General features: G+C 45.9%; 1 protein-coding gene across 3 annotated transcripts in view; it reads left to right on the forward strand.

The window, feature by feature from the left end:
- LOC110086039 (tyrosine-protein phosphatase non-receptor type substrate 1) overlaps positions 1-18526 on the forward strand; it is a 315660-nt gene that overhangs the window by 65527 nt on the left and 231607 nt on the right. The window contains exon 1 of one of the 3 annotated variants that reach the window (XM_078391962.1): positions 9320-10982. The exons of the other annotated variants lie outside the window; for them this stretch is intronic. The gene's annotated coding sequence lies outside the window, so the exon portion shown is untranslated. Of the gene's footprint in view, positions 1-9319; positions 10983-18526 lie in introns of those variants that run through there. 3 annotated transcript variants of the gene reach the window in all.

Here is an 18526-nt window from a genome sequence, read left to right on the forward strand (position 1 = left end):
CTCTGGGATAGAGGGATGTGGCGGCGCTGTAGGCTAAACCGCAGAAGCCTGTGCTGCAGGGTCAGAAGACCAAGCAGTCGTAAGATCGAATCCACGTGACGGAGTGAGCGCCCGTCGCCTGTCCCAGCTCCCGCCAACCTAGCGGTTCGAAAGCATGCAAATGCAAGTAGATAAATAGGGACCACTTCAGTGGGAAGGTAACAGCGTTCCGTGTCTAAGTCGCACTGGCCATGTGACCACGGAAGATTGTCTTTGGACAAAACGCTGGCTCTATGGCTTGGAAATGGGGATGAGCACCGCCCCCTAGAGTCGAACACAACTGGGCAAAATTTGTCAAGGGGAACCTTTTATTCTCTGGGATAAAGAGCAGTCTGTATGTCCTGCATGAAAGGCAGAAGAGGGTAAACCGGTGACTCTGATTTCACGAGGGCAGTGAATCTGTGGGATTCAAAACCTTGGAAAGTTCATCCGGTGCTCACACAAAACTCACAAAAACACACAGGCTGGCCGGCACTTCTTGGATTTTTCCCGTCTCTCTGTTTTGTTTTCTGGCCCAGCGTTATTTCACATTCTCCCTGGGCTGAGCTGTTCCATTAAAAAGAAGTTTCATGGCTATGCGCGCACTGAATCCTTCATTTAGTGGCGTTGGGTTTGCAACCAGCTGGGCGGCGTCTAACTCATTAAATGTCCAGTTTTATCGCAGGGAGCGCGACCAACCCAATGAGGGGAAGGAATATTTTCTTATAATCTGATTTCCATGGACTTTCCCCACAAGGCGTCTCACAGCTAGTGGTGTAAAATTCTATAATGGCTTCTTTAGAGCCCTTCTGGAAATAAAAGGGCCCGCCATGGTTAAAGACAGAATAGTTTGCATAAATTTATGCAAGATCTATTGTGACAGTTTTTACAGATATCCTGGGTCTTTCTGCTGTGCCTTTAAACTGTGCGATATGGAGGGGCATTTTGCTTGTTTATGACGTGCTGTCCAGACGCTTTTCCCTAGAGAAAATGTTTTGGCTGCATTTTCCCCCAGCTTTCAAACCACAATATTGCTTATTCTTCCTTTCCTCGATGGATGGCTCGCTAATTGTCCCAAATGGCCGGCTGTTGTTTCATCAATGGGATGTAATGGACGGAAATGTTTTCCTGTCTTCTCGGGATTTTTTTCCCCCCATGTTTGAAAACAGGGCATCCCTGAGAGCCGAGGGGAAGTATAAAAAGAGAACTTGGAGACAGATTCACACAGCCGCCGTGGAGATTTCCCAGTTCTGATTTCATGCCGGTCCTCCCACACCCACCTCCATCTCCTTCCCATCATCCTTTTGTATCAGGTCGCAAGACTTTGAGCAGAATCCTGTTGCCCTACAGCTGTGGTTCCCAACCTTGGGTCTCCGGATATTCTTGGACTACAACTCCCAGAAATCCTGGCCAACAGAGCTAGTGGTGAAGGCTTCTGGGAGTTGCCGTTCAAGAACGTCTGTGTAGTCAAGGTGGGAGTCACTGCTTTAAAGCAGTGATTCCCAAGCTTGGGTTGCCATATGTTCATGGACTACGATTCCCAGGCAATCCTGGGCAACAGAGCTAGTGGTGAAGGCTTCTGGGAGATTTAGTTCAAAAGCATCCCAAGGTTGGGAACTACTGGCCTACACAATTGTAGAACCAGGTAGCATCACCTGTGTTGCTACCTGGTTAGTAGGCCATGTCCTTATCTACCCTGCACCCTTACTCCAGAGGCACCCTTCAGTCTCGAAAGACCATGATAATGCGCTCTGTATGAGTGTCCTCTCCAGAGCACGAAGCCTGGGTAGAATAATATGCAGGATAAGCTGTTACCCAAGCAGCAGATCCCCCCTCTCCACATCGCTGAAATGGTCCAGTGGAAAGGCGCAAGCCAATACAACTGGTTCCAGCGACGTCGCAGGAGTTGCCAGAACAACACGAACTGTCTCCGGGACTCCGGCTCTGGATTTTTCCTTGAGGTTATCTCCTGAAGCCTTTTCCATCAGTGGATATAGCCACAGGGCAGTGGAGGTTTGGAATCAGAGTTTTCCTTCTCCTAGATGGGCTGCCTTCCATGGCTGATGAGCCCCACCTTCCTGGTAGGTGGGTAAATAATACAGCAAATAATGAAATGCCCAGCCGTACAACGGCCATTAAAAAAAACACCCAGAGAAACCCTTCTACATTTACCCTTACACATACAGCTTTCCCCAACAGGATTTTGGCCATAGTGTTTTAATTTCATATGGAAATCTGTGTGCATTGTTAAAACATTATGCCAAACGGATACGTTTATATATGCATTTTATTTAATGTATGCATCCCTGTTTGTGTACAAACACAAACTCTGAGACCGATATATGGAATATTTATACCACCGTAAGTGCGGTGAAGTAACCTGAAGCAGCAAATACGGTAACTACTAATTAACAAGCTTCTGATTGAATTCCTGGTCATGTGCTAGCTGTGCGGTTTAGCACATGGCTAGGAATTTAGTCAAGGACTTGTTAATTAGTGTCTGTTCGCTACAGCAAGTTACACCCTTGCAGTAATACCAGTTTAAAATATTCAGTTGGATTTGGCTCATTTTCCTCCCACAATTGTGCATTAGTTAGGTTCTGAAATGTGTACACTGATTTGTGCATAATTAGCTTGTATTAGAGAGCTTATAAGCCCATGGAAGGTGGGAGACTGTAATATGTAATAGTAATAAGCTGTAATTTGTAGAAGGTTTACCATTTGAGGGCGTAATATGGCTCCTTGGAGACATGATGCACCCAACTTAGAGGAGTATATATATATACAGTATATATTTCTGCTGCATATTATGAAATAAAACAAATGAATTAGAAATATCCCATGCATTTTCCGAGCTCTGTCATTCAGTGGAAACCAAACCCTTTTGAGATGCTCCCTGATTTTTTTTCCATTTGACATTTCAATGTCTCAGAAAAAATACCCATTATTCACTGAAGCTGAAGGGAAAGGCCAATATAAGGGAAATGAGAGTAAGAGGAAAGCTGTGTTTTCAGGATGGGCAGGTCCATTATCCAATCAAGAAACAGCTTCAACCCCGGTTTTGAATTGGGTTTAGCATGTCCTGAATCGATTTCAACAATTCTAACTACATGACATACAGGGAAATGTGAACGGGAAGCAAAGTTTTTGGTTACAAAGTGAGGTACCTCGCGGTGAGAGGGTTGTTTGTTTAAAATTGCTTGTGAAATTGATTTATTTTTGAATTATTTAAGCACATGTGAATGCCTCTGTCAGAGTAAATGGTCTCTGTGGGGTTCATCAAGTAATGGATGCCAGATTATAGGTTTTGGATTGCAGAAAAACCTTGAAGTTGATCTGAAAAGATTGCCAGCAGAGAAAGAAAGTTGATGGGGGGGGGGGAAGCACTCCCTCCTTTGTAGTCTAGAAGCTGCTGACCTCGTCCATTTCTCTAGGTCATTTTATCTTTGCCACAGACTAGTGTGACTTCTCTTTTCTAGGCCTTGGCTGATGGTTCCTTCTTTCCCTTCCCTTCTCATCCCCTCTGTATATCTTTGTGTGGGTGTCCAATCTGTTCTGATGTTCTCTCTCTATTTCCTACCGAAGTAGCGCTATGCTAGATTGCAAGAAATAAATTTTTAAAAATAACACCATAGCATCAGCAGTGAGCGGCTGGGGCAGCCAGTGTGAGGGTGGACGGCTGCAGGAAAAAACTTCAAATGCAATTATTCTAAAAGCCTTTGTAGCCCCCTCGACCAATATAGAACACGTCCATTAAAAATGGATTTAAAGTTTTTCCAAGAGTATACACACAGACCAACTATCACAAGATACAAAGCAGCACACTATGCTTTAAGACTTTAAACTGATTTTTAAAAAACCAAATCCATCTCCTGATTCGTTTTCATAGTGTAGCTATCCCCTTAGACACATCTCTTGAATGCCGACATCATTTCAGCTGCAGTGGCGGAGGAACTGAAACTTATAGGTTGGCCATGAGGGTCAAGAGACCTTGAGGAATGCTTTTCCCCCCCAATATTTTCTGCTTCTGTACCTTCTTGGTTTTTGAGGTCTTTGTCTTGGTGCTGTTTTGTTGCCATTTTTAAAAATGCAGATCCTTGTATATTGTATTTGCAATGTATTTGAAAAATCTGCCCGCGGAGAACACAAGTGAGGGCTACCTCGTACCCATGTTACCTGCTCACCGGGTGGTTGCTGATGACATCAACTCCTTAAGCAATTACGTGGAGTCCTCACATTCTGAGATCACCACCTCCCATGAAAAACTCCCCCTCCCCAGCTGCTGGCCCAGATAAGTCAGGGTACCACTTTCCAACTAAATACAAACAATTGAGCTGCAGAACAGCTCAGTGGTTTAAGCATCCGGCTGTGGAGCCAGAGGTTGGGAGTTCGATTCCCCACTGTGCCTCCTTGATAATGGCTGGACTCTTATTATCCATAAGGTCCTTTCCATCTCTGTAGTTCTAAGATGATGATATCCGTCCCATTAATTTGCATTATACGGGCCCCTCAGGAGCTTCAGACAACCGAGGAACATACCTGGAGTGAGAGGAAAGCTGTATAACTTGTTTACACAAATGATTGCCATCAGAAGTAGGTTGAAAAGTGCATACACTGATTTTTCAGGCTTGCTTCCACTCCACGGTGAACACTATGATATCTTTTCTCCATAAAGTGTCATCCATCCGCCCAAGCGATAACAAGGAGCCACTTAAACTTCTCCTGATTTCAGGGCCATCAAGTGAACAGAAAACAAACAAACAAAACTCTTTTGTGTTCATCATACCTTTCTGCTCCTGTCCTTTTGGCTTCTTACATAAGGGCCTCTTGATGATTTATACATACGACCTGCTTTCCTGAAAATATCGAGGTTTATTCTCTAAAAACTGCTCTTTACGATATGCATTATTTTCATATTCATCTACCGCCTCCCAGCATCCCGAACAGAAAATATTGTTATTGCACATAGACACTCGGTTATGTATTTGCATGAAATTACTCGCCCTTCAGCTCCTCAGAAGGCGAAGCTATACCTGCAGATTTCATCCACAAACACAAATGAGGCCAAGCCAACTGGCAGTTTGCCTTAACACCTTTTCCAGCTTCATCTCTCTTGCTTGCTCTGCCTGCTCTTTTCATAATAATTCTATTATAATGTTTTCAGGGTTCACCAAGCAGCTTTGGTTCTCTTAACAGAGATGGGGGGAGGTTTGTTTCCCTTCCCATAAAAAAAACATATTTAAAGGTTCCGATTTTTTTTTCACATTCAGAATCAGAAATGTGGAAAATAAGTTATGTGTATGTGTTTTTTTTAAACTCCCTGATCTTTGTAGCCTGTAAGCCAAACGACGGAGGGTATTCTGGGAGCCCTGTTGTCATAAACATTTCCCCATATCGTTTGAAGATGGAGATCTTAAAAATAATATTGAGGTTTTAAATCTCAGTCAGAAAGAACTTGCATGACACAGGGGTCCATCCACTCAAAGAGCTTTGGACGCCCGGTGTCAGGAGCCATGTTAACACGGAATTGAAGTCCCCAACTTCCCCCCCTCCCCATGAAAGCCTACTCATCTCTAATGCTCTTTTATGGTGGGTCAGCGCATCCTCGTCCACCCTACGCTGGGAATAAATAGGCCGGTTGACTCTGGCCGTGGTGGCGCTGCGGCTAAACTGCAGAAGCCTGTGCTGCAGGGTCAGAAGACCAAGCAGTCGTAAGATCGAAGCCATGTGACGGAGTGAGCGCCCGTCGCTTGTCCCAGCTCCCGCCAACCTAGCGGTTCGAAAGCATGCAAATGCGAGTAGATAAATAGGGACCACCTCGGTGGGAAGGTAACAGCGTTCCGTGTCTAAGTTGCACTGGCCATGTGACCACGGAAGATTGTCTTCGGACAAACGCTGGTTCTATGGCTTGGAAACGGGGATGAGCACCGCCCCCTAGAGTCGAACACGACTGGACTCAATGTCAAGGGGAACCTTTACCTTTACCTGACTCTGGCCCCAGCGAGCAGGGGAGAATTTCATTTCCATTCATTTTTCAATAATATACCAAAATCTATACATTGGTGTTGAGAAGGAAATGAATGGAAAGAATTTTTTCCCTCTGAAAAAGTGAAGAGAACAGGAAATTCAGCCTGACAGATTTCCCTCCCACCTCCACACACACACACACACACACACACACACACACACACACACACACACACACACACACACACACACACACACACACACACACACACACACACACACACACACACACACACACACACACACACACACACACACACACACACACACACCTGTCTTTTCCAGTGGAAAAGCAGACTTAGCTGCACACACCAGACTCAGTCTTAAATTCTCTCATGTGTCGCAGCAGTTCTCTGTGTCATGCTGTGTTTCGGAGCTGGCAGATGTTTCTGCCACCATCAAAGCTCAGTGTGACCTCAGATCTTCCCCTCCCCTTGCCTACATAGCAAAAGGTTGGGGGGGGGGCAACGTTCTCTGTCATTCTGCCTTTGGAGCAAAACCCAAGCTGTTTTCTTCTGCTTCGAACACCAGGATCAATCGAGGAGAACCTCCCCTGTAAGACAGGGAAGGGAATCAGGCGGGACTATCTCCTCCCAGGGATGTTTTTATGAGCTTCTGAACCCTTCCAGATACTCCAGTTGGAAGAAAAAGAAGTGAGTTGACACTTCTAGAAGCTTCTGGGAGCTGTGTGTAGCTGCATAACCATTCCTGCCCCCTCTCCCGTGCCTTTTTTACAATCAAAAGGCCCATTTTTAGCATACCAGGCTAGCTTTTGTGTGGATCTTGATCAATCCCAGGGAATGGCTTGTTGTTGTTTAGTCATGTCCGACTCTTCGTGACCCCATGGACCAGAGCATGCCAGGCCCTCCTGGCTTCCACTGCCTCCCAGAGTTTGGTCAAATTCATGTCGGTAGCTTCGATGACCCTGTCCAACCATCTCGTCCTCTGTCGTCCCCTTCTCCTCCTGCCCTCACACTTTCCCAACATCAGGGTCTTTTCCAGGGAGTCTTCTCTTCTCATGAGATGGCCAAAGGATTGGAGCTTCTGTTTCACAATCCCCTTCATGGATGGCTGCCTTGTTGTGGCGAAGGGGCTTGATTAATTCAGAGGAGCTAAGGGCTATGCCATGCAGGGACACCCAAGAGGGACAGGTCACAGTGGAGAGTTCTGACTAAAAGTGACCCACCTGGAGCAGGAATTGGCAAGCCACTCCAGTATCTTTGGCAAGAAAACTCCATGAACAGAAACAAAGGGAATGGCTTATCTTTGCTTTAAGTCATCTGTTGCATGGAAAGGTCAGCAGTGAGGCCAAACAATGGATGGTAGCTCAAATAAAGCCAAGCTCTGTGGTCTGCTGTGGAAAGGCAACCTCGGGCCAGGTGTAGAAATAATGGAGGTGGAAGGGGTCTACAAGGCCATTGTGGCCAACCCTCTGCTCAAGGCAGAAATCCAAGTCAAAGGATATCTACCAGGTGGTCGTCCAAGTTTCTCAGTGTTGGAACCCTCACCACCTCCCAAGGTTATGGGTTCCATTGTCATACTGCTCTAACAGTTAAGAATTTCATATTGCAAATTACATCCCTAGGAGATTCAGAGGCTGCTGGGAAGGCCGAAGAGCGTTCAGCCCCCTACCCAAAATGTGAAGGAAGATAAAACTAGTCCCTTTGTTGTTTGTTGTTTAGTTGTTCAGTCGTGTCCGACTCTTTGTGACCCCATGGACCAGAGCACGCCAGGCCCTCCTGTCTTCCACTGCCTCCCGGAGTTGGGTCAGATTCATGTTGGGTCATTTCAATGGCCCTGTCCAGCCATCTCATCCTCTGTCATCCCCGTCACTTCTTGCCCTCACACTTTCCCAACATCAGGGTCTTTTCCAGGGAGTCTTCTCTTCTCATGAGATGGCCAAAGTACTGGAGCCTCAGCTTCAGGATCTGTTCTTCCAGTGAGCACTCAGGGTTGATTTCCTTTAGAATGGATAGGTTTGTTCTCTCTGCAATCCAGGGGACTCTCAAGAGTCTCCTCCAACACCACAATTCAAAAGCATCAATTCTTCGGCGGTCAGCCTTCTTTATGGTCCAGCTCTCACTTCCATACATCACTACCGGAAAACCTATAGCTCAAACTATGTGACTCACATAAGTTGCCACTCCTCAATCCTGGTTAAGATATAAAGTCTTCCAGGTGCTTTTAAAATTTCCTTCAAAGGGGCATTTTCATAAAATATTTTTGGGTTCTACAGCATTCCCATCTACGCTGATTGTTTTTAAGCAATAAAAAATTACCAAGAAAGGTAGCAAGTAATTCCATGAGTCACTTGTTCTTTTTCAAATGGCATTGGTGAATACTGGCATTAAATTACTTTTTAGTAATTTTTTTTATTTTATGCACGATACCAAGCATTTGGAACCGATGGCTTTTTAACAGTAACTTCCCAAGTTCTGACACTTCTGGTTGATCCAATGGAATGAGTAAAAATCCCAACACAGGGTAGGAAATGTTACTTTTCTTTGCCTACAACTCCCAAAATCCTGGAACCAATAGGGCCTCCGGTCACGCAGGTGGTGGGATTCGGGAACTCCTGTGTACCTTTTCTGATCCCCATCCCAGCCACACCCAACAAAGGTAAACTATGTCCCTTCTGATAAAACTCCTTTCTCTACTTCTTCTTGAGGACTGAGAGCCTGAGAGGAGACCTAGTCTCCTAATGCTAATTCTGAGAGATAGCAGGATTCACCTCAGGACTTAAAACGCGGGAAGTTCTGCATCACGCATAAACCTATCCATCTTGCAATGACAGCAAATTTCTCCCAGGCACCTGTGTGAGTCTGTCATTTCTGTACTGGTTGGAGGAGGCTGATCATGGCTAATATCAGCTGTAGGGAGGAAAAGAAACCTTATCTTCATCGGAAATGACAAATTGTTCGTTGAAGCAGTTACACGGCCCGGAACGCACGAGCAACATCATTGTTTCCCCCTGGTCGACCTTGCGATAAAGGACTCTTCAAGACAGGGGAAAAGAAAAGAATGGCACGAATATTCACTTCCAACATCTCAGCTGCTGCACTGAGCTAATTGGTAAGGATCTGATGAAGGCATAAAGCCACCCCTTCAGCAATAAGAAAACGAGAGGAGGAGACATCTGGGTCGAGAAGGAGCGTGGAGTTTATCAGAATGTGGATCTAAACTTCTTGTTTAAAAGGCACTTTATTTGTTTGTTTGTTTGTTTGTTTGTTTGTTTGTTTAATTAATTAATTAATTAATTAATTAATTAATTAATTAATTAATACCCCGCCTAGCTGGTCGGTGAGGACCACCTCTTCGGAGCGCTTTTAAGAAAACTGGCTTTCTTTACGAAATCTTTAAGACATCTTTTTAAAGAAACATTAAGGGTGCCACTTCTTTGCTGTCGTTCCTCTCCCGCAGCTCTGTTTCTTTATATGTTTTTTTTAATACTAATAGCGAGATTCCAGCCAGGAGGCTCTCAACGGGACATCAAGTTCGCCCCAGCACCATCGCACTGAACGGTGTCTCTCTTCCCTGGAATGAAGAGATACAAAAAACAAACCAGGCTTTCAGGGGTGGTGGTGGTAAAAAAAAGACTTAGGGGAAGTCACAGCAAAAGTCGCTGACTTGCCAGAAACAAGAAGAGCGTTGCATGGATGGCAGGAAAAATACCAGTACTGTTGGCATGAAACTTGGCATGTTAAAGACAAATGCTCCATCCGGGAGTGCTCTTAATTTCAGATAATCATGTCAAACAATTGGAACCCTATAGTTTTGCATTCGGAACCTCACCGGAAGACCATTGTTTAGAGCTACTTTTTAAGGAAAAGCAAATTGTGCAGCTTATATACCGCCCCGTAGTGCTTCAAGTGGATGGTTTATAAGTTATTTATGGGTATTCATTTTACCGACCTCGGAAGGATGGAAGGCTGAGTGAACCTCAACTCAGCTACATGGGATTGAACCTGGGTCATGAGAAGAGTCTTGTCTGCAGGACTGCAGTTTAACCACTGTGCCATGAGGCTCTTCAAGTGGAAAGCTCTCCACTTCTCAAAACTCCTTCCTGTAGACTCTAAAGAGCAAATTCAGCTCCGCATCCCTCGTTCGGCTGGAGATGCTAGTGCGGAATCAAAGTGGGATCCTTCAACACACACACACACTGCTGGCTCAAACACAGAGCTATGGCCTCCTACTATGTCTCCTGGCACAGGGCATGAATGCCCAATTTTTACGAGTCTTTTTCCCTCCACAGTTACTATTGTTAGGGTTTTGCCCATCAGCAGGTCTAATTGTCATCTTGCACAGAGGAGATTCTCATGATGTCCTAACCCTGGAGCCTCGGCTTTAATGCCACCACCACCCCACTCTGTTTCTGTCTCCCTCCCCTGATAAAATAAATAAATAAATCAAGGCAAACTCCTTGAAAGAGCAACGGCGTGGAGTCCCTCTGTCTCCAGGAGAACATTGCCGCATGGCTGTTCCAGCAGCTATTAGTATTTGTGCCTATGACGCCTCTTTAAAACTTTGCTCCTCTTGGCCGAGCGCCACGTGGAGTTGGCAGGCTGTGCCCGCACAATCGCAGTTACCCTTCTGATGAGACACACCAGAGAAAGGGGAGAGGGGAAAATATTTTGAGAACTGAAAGCAAGCGGGAAGGGGAGGGGCAAAGAGATCCAAAAGCTGGAAAGAGAAGAAGCCAAGTGAGGTTTTCCACGGACAGTTCCTGAATAGGAGACAGACAAAGCAACTTCGCCCGCACTCGGCTGTGAATGTCCACAAAATGTACTTGGCGCCAGGAAAAAAGAAAAGGGAAAAGAAAGAAGAAAGGACAAAGAAAAAACCAAGAACCAGCTTAAGGTCTCCTAGACGCCATTCAGGCCCTGCTGTGTGGTTCAGCATCCAGGCAGATTTGGTCCAGGGACCCAAGAGAAGGAAAGGTAATGGTTCCCCTTGACATTATGTCCAGTCGTGTTCGACTCTAGGGCGCGCTGCTCATCTCTGTTTCCAACCCATAGAGCAAGCGTTTTGTCCGAAGACAGTCTCCATGGGCGCATGACTAGAAGCGGAATGTCGTAGCCTTCCCACTGAGGTGGTACCTATTTATCTACTTGCATTTGCATGATTTCGAATCGGTAGGTTGGCGGGAGCTGGGACATGCAACGGGAACTCACCCATTGCGTGGATTCGATCTTATGACTGCTTGGTCTTCTGACCTTGCACAGAGGGTTCTGCAGTTTAACCCGCAGCGCCACCACATCCCACCACCACCACCAGAGAAGGAAGAGGAGATTAGTGTGAGAAGCAGAAGAAAAGGAGCTTCTGGGCAGGCCAGTCCAGGGATGGCCAGTGGATCAGAGTCCAGTAGCTTCTGTAAAGTCTGGCAGTGCTTGATTTGCCTTATAGCCCTCCATCCCCAAGCCTCGGTTTTTCAATGCAGTTGGAAAAATAAGGAGGAGGTGGAGGAACGGATCATTCTTAATAATTATAGCTGAAGAGCCGCCACTGTGGAGAAGTAAAAGATTCTAAAGGCCTAGAAATAAATAAGCTAAAATATTGTTGTTGTTTAGTCATTAAGTCATGTCCAAGTCTTCGTGACCCCATGGACCAGAGCACGCCAGGCCCTCTTGTCCTCCACTGCCTCCTGGAGTTGGGTCAAATTCATGTTGGTCACTTCGATGACACTGTCCAACCATCTCGTCCTCTGTTGTCCCCTTCTCCTCTTGCCTTCCCACTTTCCCACCATCAGGGTCTTTTCCAGGGAGTCTTCTCTTCTCATGAGATGGCCAAAGTATTGGAGCCTCAGCTTCAGCATCTGTCCTTCCAGTGAAGGACAGATCCTGAAGCTAAAATATACAGACTGGTTTATTACCAGTTAGCTATACCCCCACTGTCCACATTAAAGGGCATGGAGGAGTTATTTTTCTTGAACAACACCTTCCGGAATACATCTGCTAGCACAGCCGGGGAATGCTGATGGTACCAGTCTTAAATGTAACTGTCCCAAGGCCTGCTTTTGCAAGCACCTTTTCTGAACTCAGTGGGCTTTACTTCTGAGTAGACACATGCCAAGCCAATGTGATAGAGCGAGACTCGGGGGACCTGGGTTTAAATTCCTGTTTAAACATGGGAACTTCCAAAGAGGTGGCACTGAGTGATGTTCAAACACCCCTAAAGCCCAAGAATCATTGTCGCCGTCATCATGATGTGCTGTCAAGTCAATTCTGATTTATGACAACCCTTTTTCAAGGTTTTCCAGGAAGAGAATACGTACTCAGAAGGGCTTTACCATTCTCTTCCTCTAGGGGGAGCCCTGGGACCGTACAGCTTGCCCAAGGCCACCCAGGCTGGCTCTACTCAAAGGGGGAAATCAAACTCCCAACCTCATATCTAAACCACTGAGCTCAATTCATTAATAATCGTCAAGTCAATTCTGATTTATGGCAACCCTTTTTCAAGGTTTTCCAGATGGAGAATCCTCAGTAGGTGGTTTCCCATTCCCTTCATCCTGGGGTGTCCTGGGACTGTGCAGCTGTCCCAAGGCCACCCAAGCTGGCTGTACTCACAGAAGTCACAGTACCTAAACCACTGAGCTCTCCAGCCATCTAAACCCTATAAAGGCCACAGAATTGCCTGGGAGGCAGTGCCAGTAAACTCAAGGAGACTTGCTTCTGTGTAGACCTCACAGCAAAGTAGAGGGGTGGGGAAAATCATTCCCTGGGGGAAAAAAATCTATTTGTTGAAAAATAGATGACTAGAAGCTTCTTCCACCAGAAGCTTTAATGTGGATTTGCCATGCCTTGTTCTTTCGCATTTTATGGACGGGTCTTGAGACTTAAGTTTTTAATCCTTCTGTGCTTTCCCAGAGCTGCTTCCTTCCCTTCTTCCAACAACCTTTTTGTGGCTTTTTGGCAAGAGTCGCAGTAAATCCCACCTCCCCAAAGAAGACTTGCTTAGAACAGTTGCGGGAGAGCTCCTGGCGAGAACAGTGAAGAAAACGCCCTTTGACTTGTCCTTCGCGTCACTGGTCGTTTTGGGGCATTTCGTTTTGAACTAAAGGGTTCCAACCTGTTCTTCCCTGAGCTCGGCTGCTCTCATGAGAATGTGCAATATTTCTGTGTTATTGACTGATTTTTTTTTCGTGGAACTAGACTCTCCGCCACCCAAAAGCAGGTGCAAAGATTATACACTCGCTTTCTCAGGTGTGTTTATAAGGAGGTGGTGGCTGTTCCTAAGACATTACAGCAGTGGTTCCCAACCCTGGGTCCCCAGAGGTTCTTGGACTACAACTCCCAGAAATCCTGGCCAGCACCGCTAGTCGCAAAGGCTTCTGGGAGTTTTAAGTCCAAGTACCTCTGGGGACCCAAGATGGGGAACTGCTGCTTTCGAGTATCCCACTTGAGAGCCGACTGGCTGTTCTAGCTCTATGCCTTTCCCCCATCTAGCTGTTTCAAGAAGAGAGACAAGCAGGGAGTAAATAAAAGGGCTGGCCCGATATCCTTTTTGCTCTGCTTGAAGTGCATGAACTTCTCAAGGGACTAGTCCTCAAGGGACACAGACCTTAAGCTGCAGTCCTGGCAGCTGATCCACCAGCCTCTCCAGGAAAGGCACTGAAATTTTGTCCTCCTCCTTTTTACCATTGTTATATTCAATACATGCTGTCATACACAAATGGCACTGTTCTTTCCTGGACCGGCTGCCCCCATGGAAAAAGACTTGCTTTGTTATATATATATTTTTCCTGGAACTCGTCACAGAGAATGAAAGATTTCTGAGCACAGAGTTCTTTGTGGAGAGGACCTCAAGCTGTGCTCGGTCCCCAAAACAACATTAATAATACAAAAACCTCATTCCCAGTTACAGGGTTGGCTCATGTTTTTACAGAAGACGACTGCTAAGAATTGAGGTCTATTCTGGAATTGAGCCCACTCAAAGATCACAGCGACCTTTTCCTAATTTCCAAGCACTTTCTCTCTTCCGAGGACAGGGAACAAGCCGCTCTCTTCCACCCGGTTCCATCCAAACCTGTCGCCACCTACGTTGAACGTGTATTCATCCTTCCCTCCACCCCCGCCCGCACTCTGCCAAACAAGATTAATTAATTATAAGCCAACCTTGGCAGATGTTTAGGCAACCTAGTTTGTCAGGCTTCCAAAAAATGTAAAAAGAAAAAAAAAAGCCCATAGCCTCCCTGGGTAACTCGTTAAAACGTCCATCTGTTCCAACCATTAGATTTTGCAGGCGTTTGTGGCTCCCGAATTAGAGGTTTCCACTTTCAAGTTTCAGCAAGCACATACTGCTGTGATGAGGCTCATTTGCTCTAAGAATTTCTGGAAATCTGTGCACGCGCCAAGTTTTATTTTGAGACAGGTTGCCATTTCAAAATATGCATGGATGTATATTTTTAAAAGGCTGGGGACAGTCCTGCAGGGCAGGGCCACCTGGCGATTCCAGTTCTGTGAGTTTGCTTTTGGTTTTAGCATGAACTTTACAGGTTTTCAGGACCTTAGACAGCTACTGTGAAATTCAGATTTAAACCTGCAGCACATTCAGCTCCTTTCTCAATCCAGAGTGGCTGAGGTCCCTGTGCTTTTGCCCATGTACAGAGTGCTTTTTCTTCCTCAAACTCTTCACCAAAGCCTTGGTGGCCTTAGAAGCTTGGCATGGCTACGTTGTAGGCTTCTGGCATAATAGGTCTAGTGTGATGTGGTTTTTAATTATTTCAACATCTTCTTGTTGTCTACTATACCATTCCTTAACATCTTTCCCAGCAGGGCAGCTGGGAAAGTAACTACTGTAGGTACGAACAAGTTACCTTAAAGTAACTAGGTACAAGCAATTTAGTAATCTGTGTCAGGTTATAGTTGGGCGATGAATTATAGTTACAATTTTACTTTTAGGCATCATAAGTAACATACTAATTATTTAGACGTAGCAACAAGTTCCATGCATTTAAGAGGCGTTTCAAGATCTTTTGGAATGATTTTGAGGGTTATTTTCCAGGATTTATCCCGTTTTGTCATCATTCTTATTGTGGGGTGATAACCATCTTGCCACAAGGCTAAGCAAGGTGGCTGCCTCAGTCAGCATCTTAGTCGTTTCACGGAAAAGCAGGTGCTTCTTAGTTATTTAATTTATTATCTTTGTACGTATATTACCTACCAGAAAGAAAAAAGTGAGAGGATTTTGAGAGATTTTTCTTTCTCGTTTGCTACAACATGTTGGTCGGCTCTAGATACCACCCACCTTATGTTTCTGTAGGAGGGGCATGTTCCACTTCCGACTGCAAAATGTTTGGGCATGAGAATTGTGGTAATATTTTCCTGTGGTGTGTGGATCTGCACGTATGGTGAAAGTGGACATGGCTGCACCCCCTTTCTTTATCAGCCTTCCTAGTCTAAGAAACAATGAGATCATCACTTTGTTGTTTAGTCATTAAGTCGTGTCCGACTCTTTGTGACCCCATGGACCAGAGCATGCCAGGCCTTCCTGTCTTCCACTGCCTCCTGGAGTTGGGTCAAAGTCATGGTGGTGACTTCGATGACCCTGTCCAGCCACCTCGTCCTCTGTCGTCCCCTTCTCCTCCTGCCTTCACTTAGTCTATCCCATCTGTCTCACTGAGGGCATGAGTGAGGGCAACTCAACCTGCATAAGCAACGCCCTCACTCGGAATAGACTTATCTTCTCCTGGGGATAGTCTTACTTCTCCAAAAAGGACCGGCAATGTGGCATTGGTTTGTTTGTTTGTTTCGGAAGGCCAGCTGGAAAGTCCTAATACTGCCAGAAAAGCAGCTCAAAGAGGCTATGAACAGGACAACACTGGAACAGATGGGTAGGGAAGTCTCTAAGGATTTTTCTGCCTGAAGTCGAAGAGAAGCCCAGACCCTCCCTTCTCATACTACTGACAACACATCAAAGCAAAATGCACAGCTTATATACCTGTCCCTAAAAGCACTCTTTGGGTACTTTACCATTTAATTATGCAGGCTACACACTGTGCCTCCCCCCCCCCCCGGTGAGCTGGGTTCTCAGTCAGAAGGACGGAAGGCTGAGTGAACCTCAAGCTAACCTGGGACTGAACCTGAGTCGTGAGCAGTTGGTGGCAGTCCCGCAGTTTAAGCACTGCGCCACAAGGTTCCCATCATTCTCCACTCTTCCTGAAGGCGGGAGACTAGTTTACAGATGTAGAGTAGACCACTTAGGAAAGGCATTTCTCCCTTCCAGCTCCGCCATGCCACCTGAAACAGCACTCACCACCTGAAGCAGAAGGTGCAAAGTACATGGGGAAAGGGGCCTAAGGAATTGTGGGCCATTGGCTGTGTTTCCACTAGATCGACCCTTTCTGTGCATGACTTTGAACCCCAAGGAAATTTGATATAGTGATAGAGCACCGTGAAACAACAGCCATTATGACGTCAAGTCAATTGCAAAGTAAATCACAGTTTTCGGTACTAGGAAATCCACTGGTTGCGTATCCTGGCTCACAAAATTAACACAACAGAAAGAAAATGTATGTTGTTCCTGGCTTTTGTGGTGGGTTTTTTTTTTAATTCTACCAGGATAAACAGACAGATTTGGGTCTCTCTGCTTATGTATACACCACCTTTCTCGATGACTCTGTTTGGCTCCAGTATTCCAAAATAAATGGAGCCGCACGTACATTTCAGCTAAATGTTACATTAGTGGAGAAGGAAGGAAGGAAGGAAGGAAGAAAAAAAAGGAGGGACATGTAAACAACTTGCTCTTTTAAATAATTGCTTCTGACGGATCCATTTCTTCCACAAGGTTCAAGCATAATTTTATAATAGTATCGGTAACTATAGCAACATGTGGGGGGTAGGGGGTGGGCGGGGACGTATCCTGAAGCAAAGCAGAGAATCTCAGTAAACAGTCTCTCATTCCAATGTGCCCCCCAACAACAAAATAAAGGAGGTAGATCTGTCTGACACCACCAGGATGCAAAGACGCCGTGAAATAATGACTCTCCACAGGTGTGCCTGTGATTGGAACAGCCCATAATAAGCCCAGGAAGGTGCACACACACTAACACACACACAAGTGCTTTGCTGGTCAGAAGTCAAATCACACATTTTTGCTCGGGTGCCTTGTGCTCCGACAAAACAGCAGCTGAGAAACCCACTGACCCGAAGATTGACTCCAGAAATGGATAAAGATGTTCAGGAATACTTGAGGCAGCTTAAGCAAAAGAGAAGACTCCCTGGAAAAGACCCTGGTGCTGGGAAAGTGTGAAGGCAAGAGGAGAAGGGGATGACGGATGATAAGATGGTCGGACAGGGTCATTGACTTTGACCCAACTCCAGGAGGCAGTGGAAGACAGGAGGGCCTGGCATGCTCTGGTTCATGGGTTCAAGAAGAGTCAACTTAATGACTAAACAACAACAAAAAGCAAAAGCCCTCCTCCAGCATGATGATGAGTGATCAACTATATTCTGTATCCATACCCTTAGATGTAGCATTACACTATCTTGGAATCACAGAAGAGGGGAGTTGGAAGGGGCCCGTAAGGCCATCCAGCCCAACCCCCTGCTCAAGGCAGGAATCCAAATCGAAGCAGATCTGACCCAGGGTTGTCCCGTTTCCTCTTGAATACGGTCAGCGTTGGAACGCTCGCCACCTCCCGAGGTCATGGCGTCCATTGTCGTACTGCTCTAACAGGTGGGAAGTTTTTTTCCAGATATTCAGCCGAAATCTAGCTTCCTATAGTTCCACCCACTGGAGATGACAAGGTCTTTGGATCTGAAATTTCCAGGAAGTGGGGCGCTCCCAATCTTAGACGAATCTAGCGTTCATTCTCCAGGCTTCGTGACATGGCTTTTAGATATGTTCCGAAGTACTATTGTGTTTCCCACCGCCTTACAGTGCTTTGTTGTAGCTGGAAATTGCACATTCATCCTAGAGTTTCCACATTGTTCGTCAGTCTCTGTCAGTCTGTCTGTCTGTCTGTCTGTCTGTCTGTCTGTCTCTCTCTCTCTCTCTCTCTCTCTCACACACACACACACACACAAAAGTTTTCCACTTTTTGCAGAAGGGCTCACCATGTGATCCTGAGGTCTAAAGGATTGGGATGGAAAGCCTACCAGGCATCCATGCATACGTGTAGCATTAACACAGAGACAGGCAATAACCAGTTCAGACTGGGGCCTCGCCCAGCACTAGCAGGAGCCACCAAAACGTTGAACTTCCAACCTTTTGCACCCAGCATACCAATTGAGCGATGGCCTTCCCTGCTAGTCCCTCGGCGTGGTCGACTCAATAAGCCCGTTTGTACTCTTTGCCGGAGGGCTCAGAGACGTGTCTGCAGAAATACAATTTTCCTGCTCTTGCAAATTTTTCTCCCCAGCAGCATGATCTGCTTTGAAATACATGACTCTGGAACTACACTTGCAAAGAAGGGCATTGTCTGCCAACCCAGAAGAAAACCGGATGACACAAGCACTTTCAACAAGTTTCTCTTTCTGAGCTC

This window comes from Pogona vitticeps, chromosome 4, assembly GCF_051106095.1.
Source record: "Pogona vitticeps strain Pit_001003342236 chromosome 4, PviZW2.1, whole genome shotgun sequence".
NCBI lineage: Eukaryota > Metazoa > Chordata > Lepidosauria > Squamata > Agamidae > Pogona > Pogona vitticeps.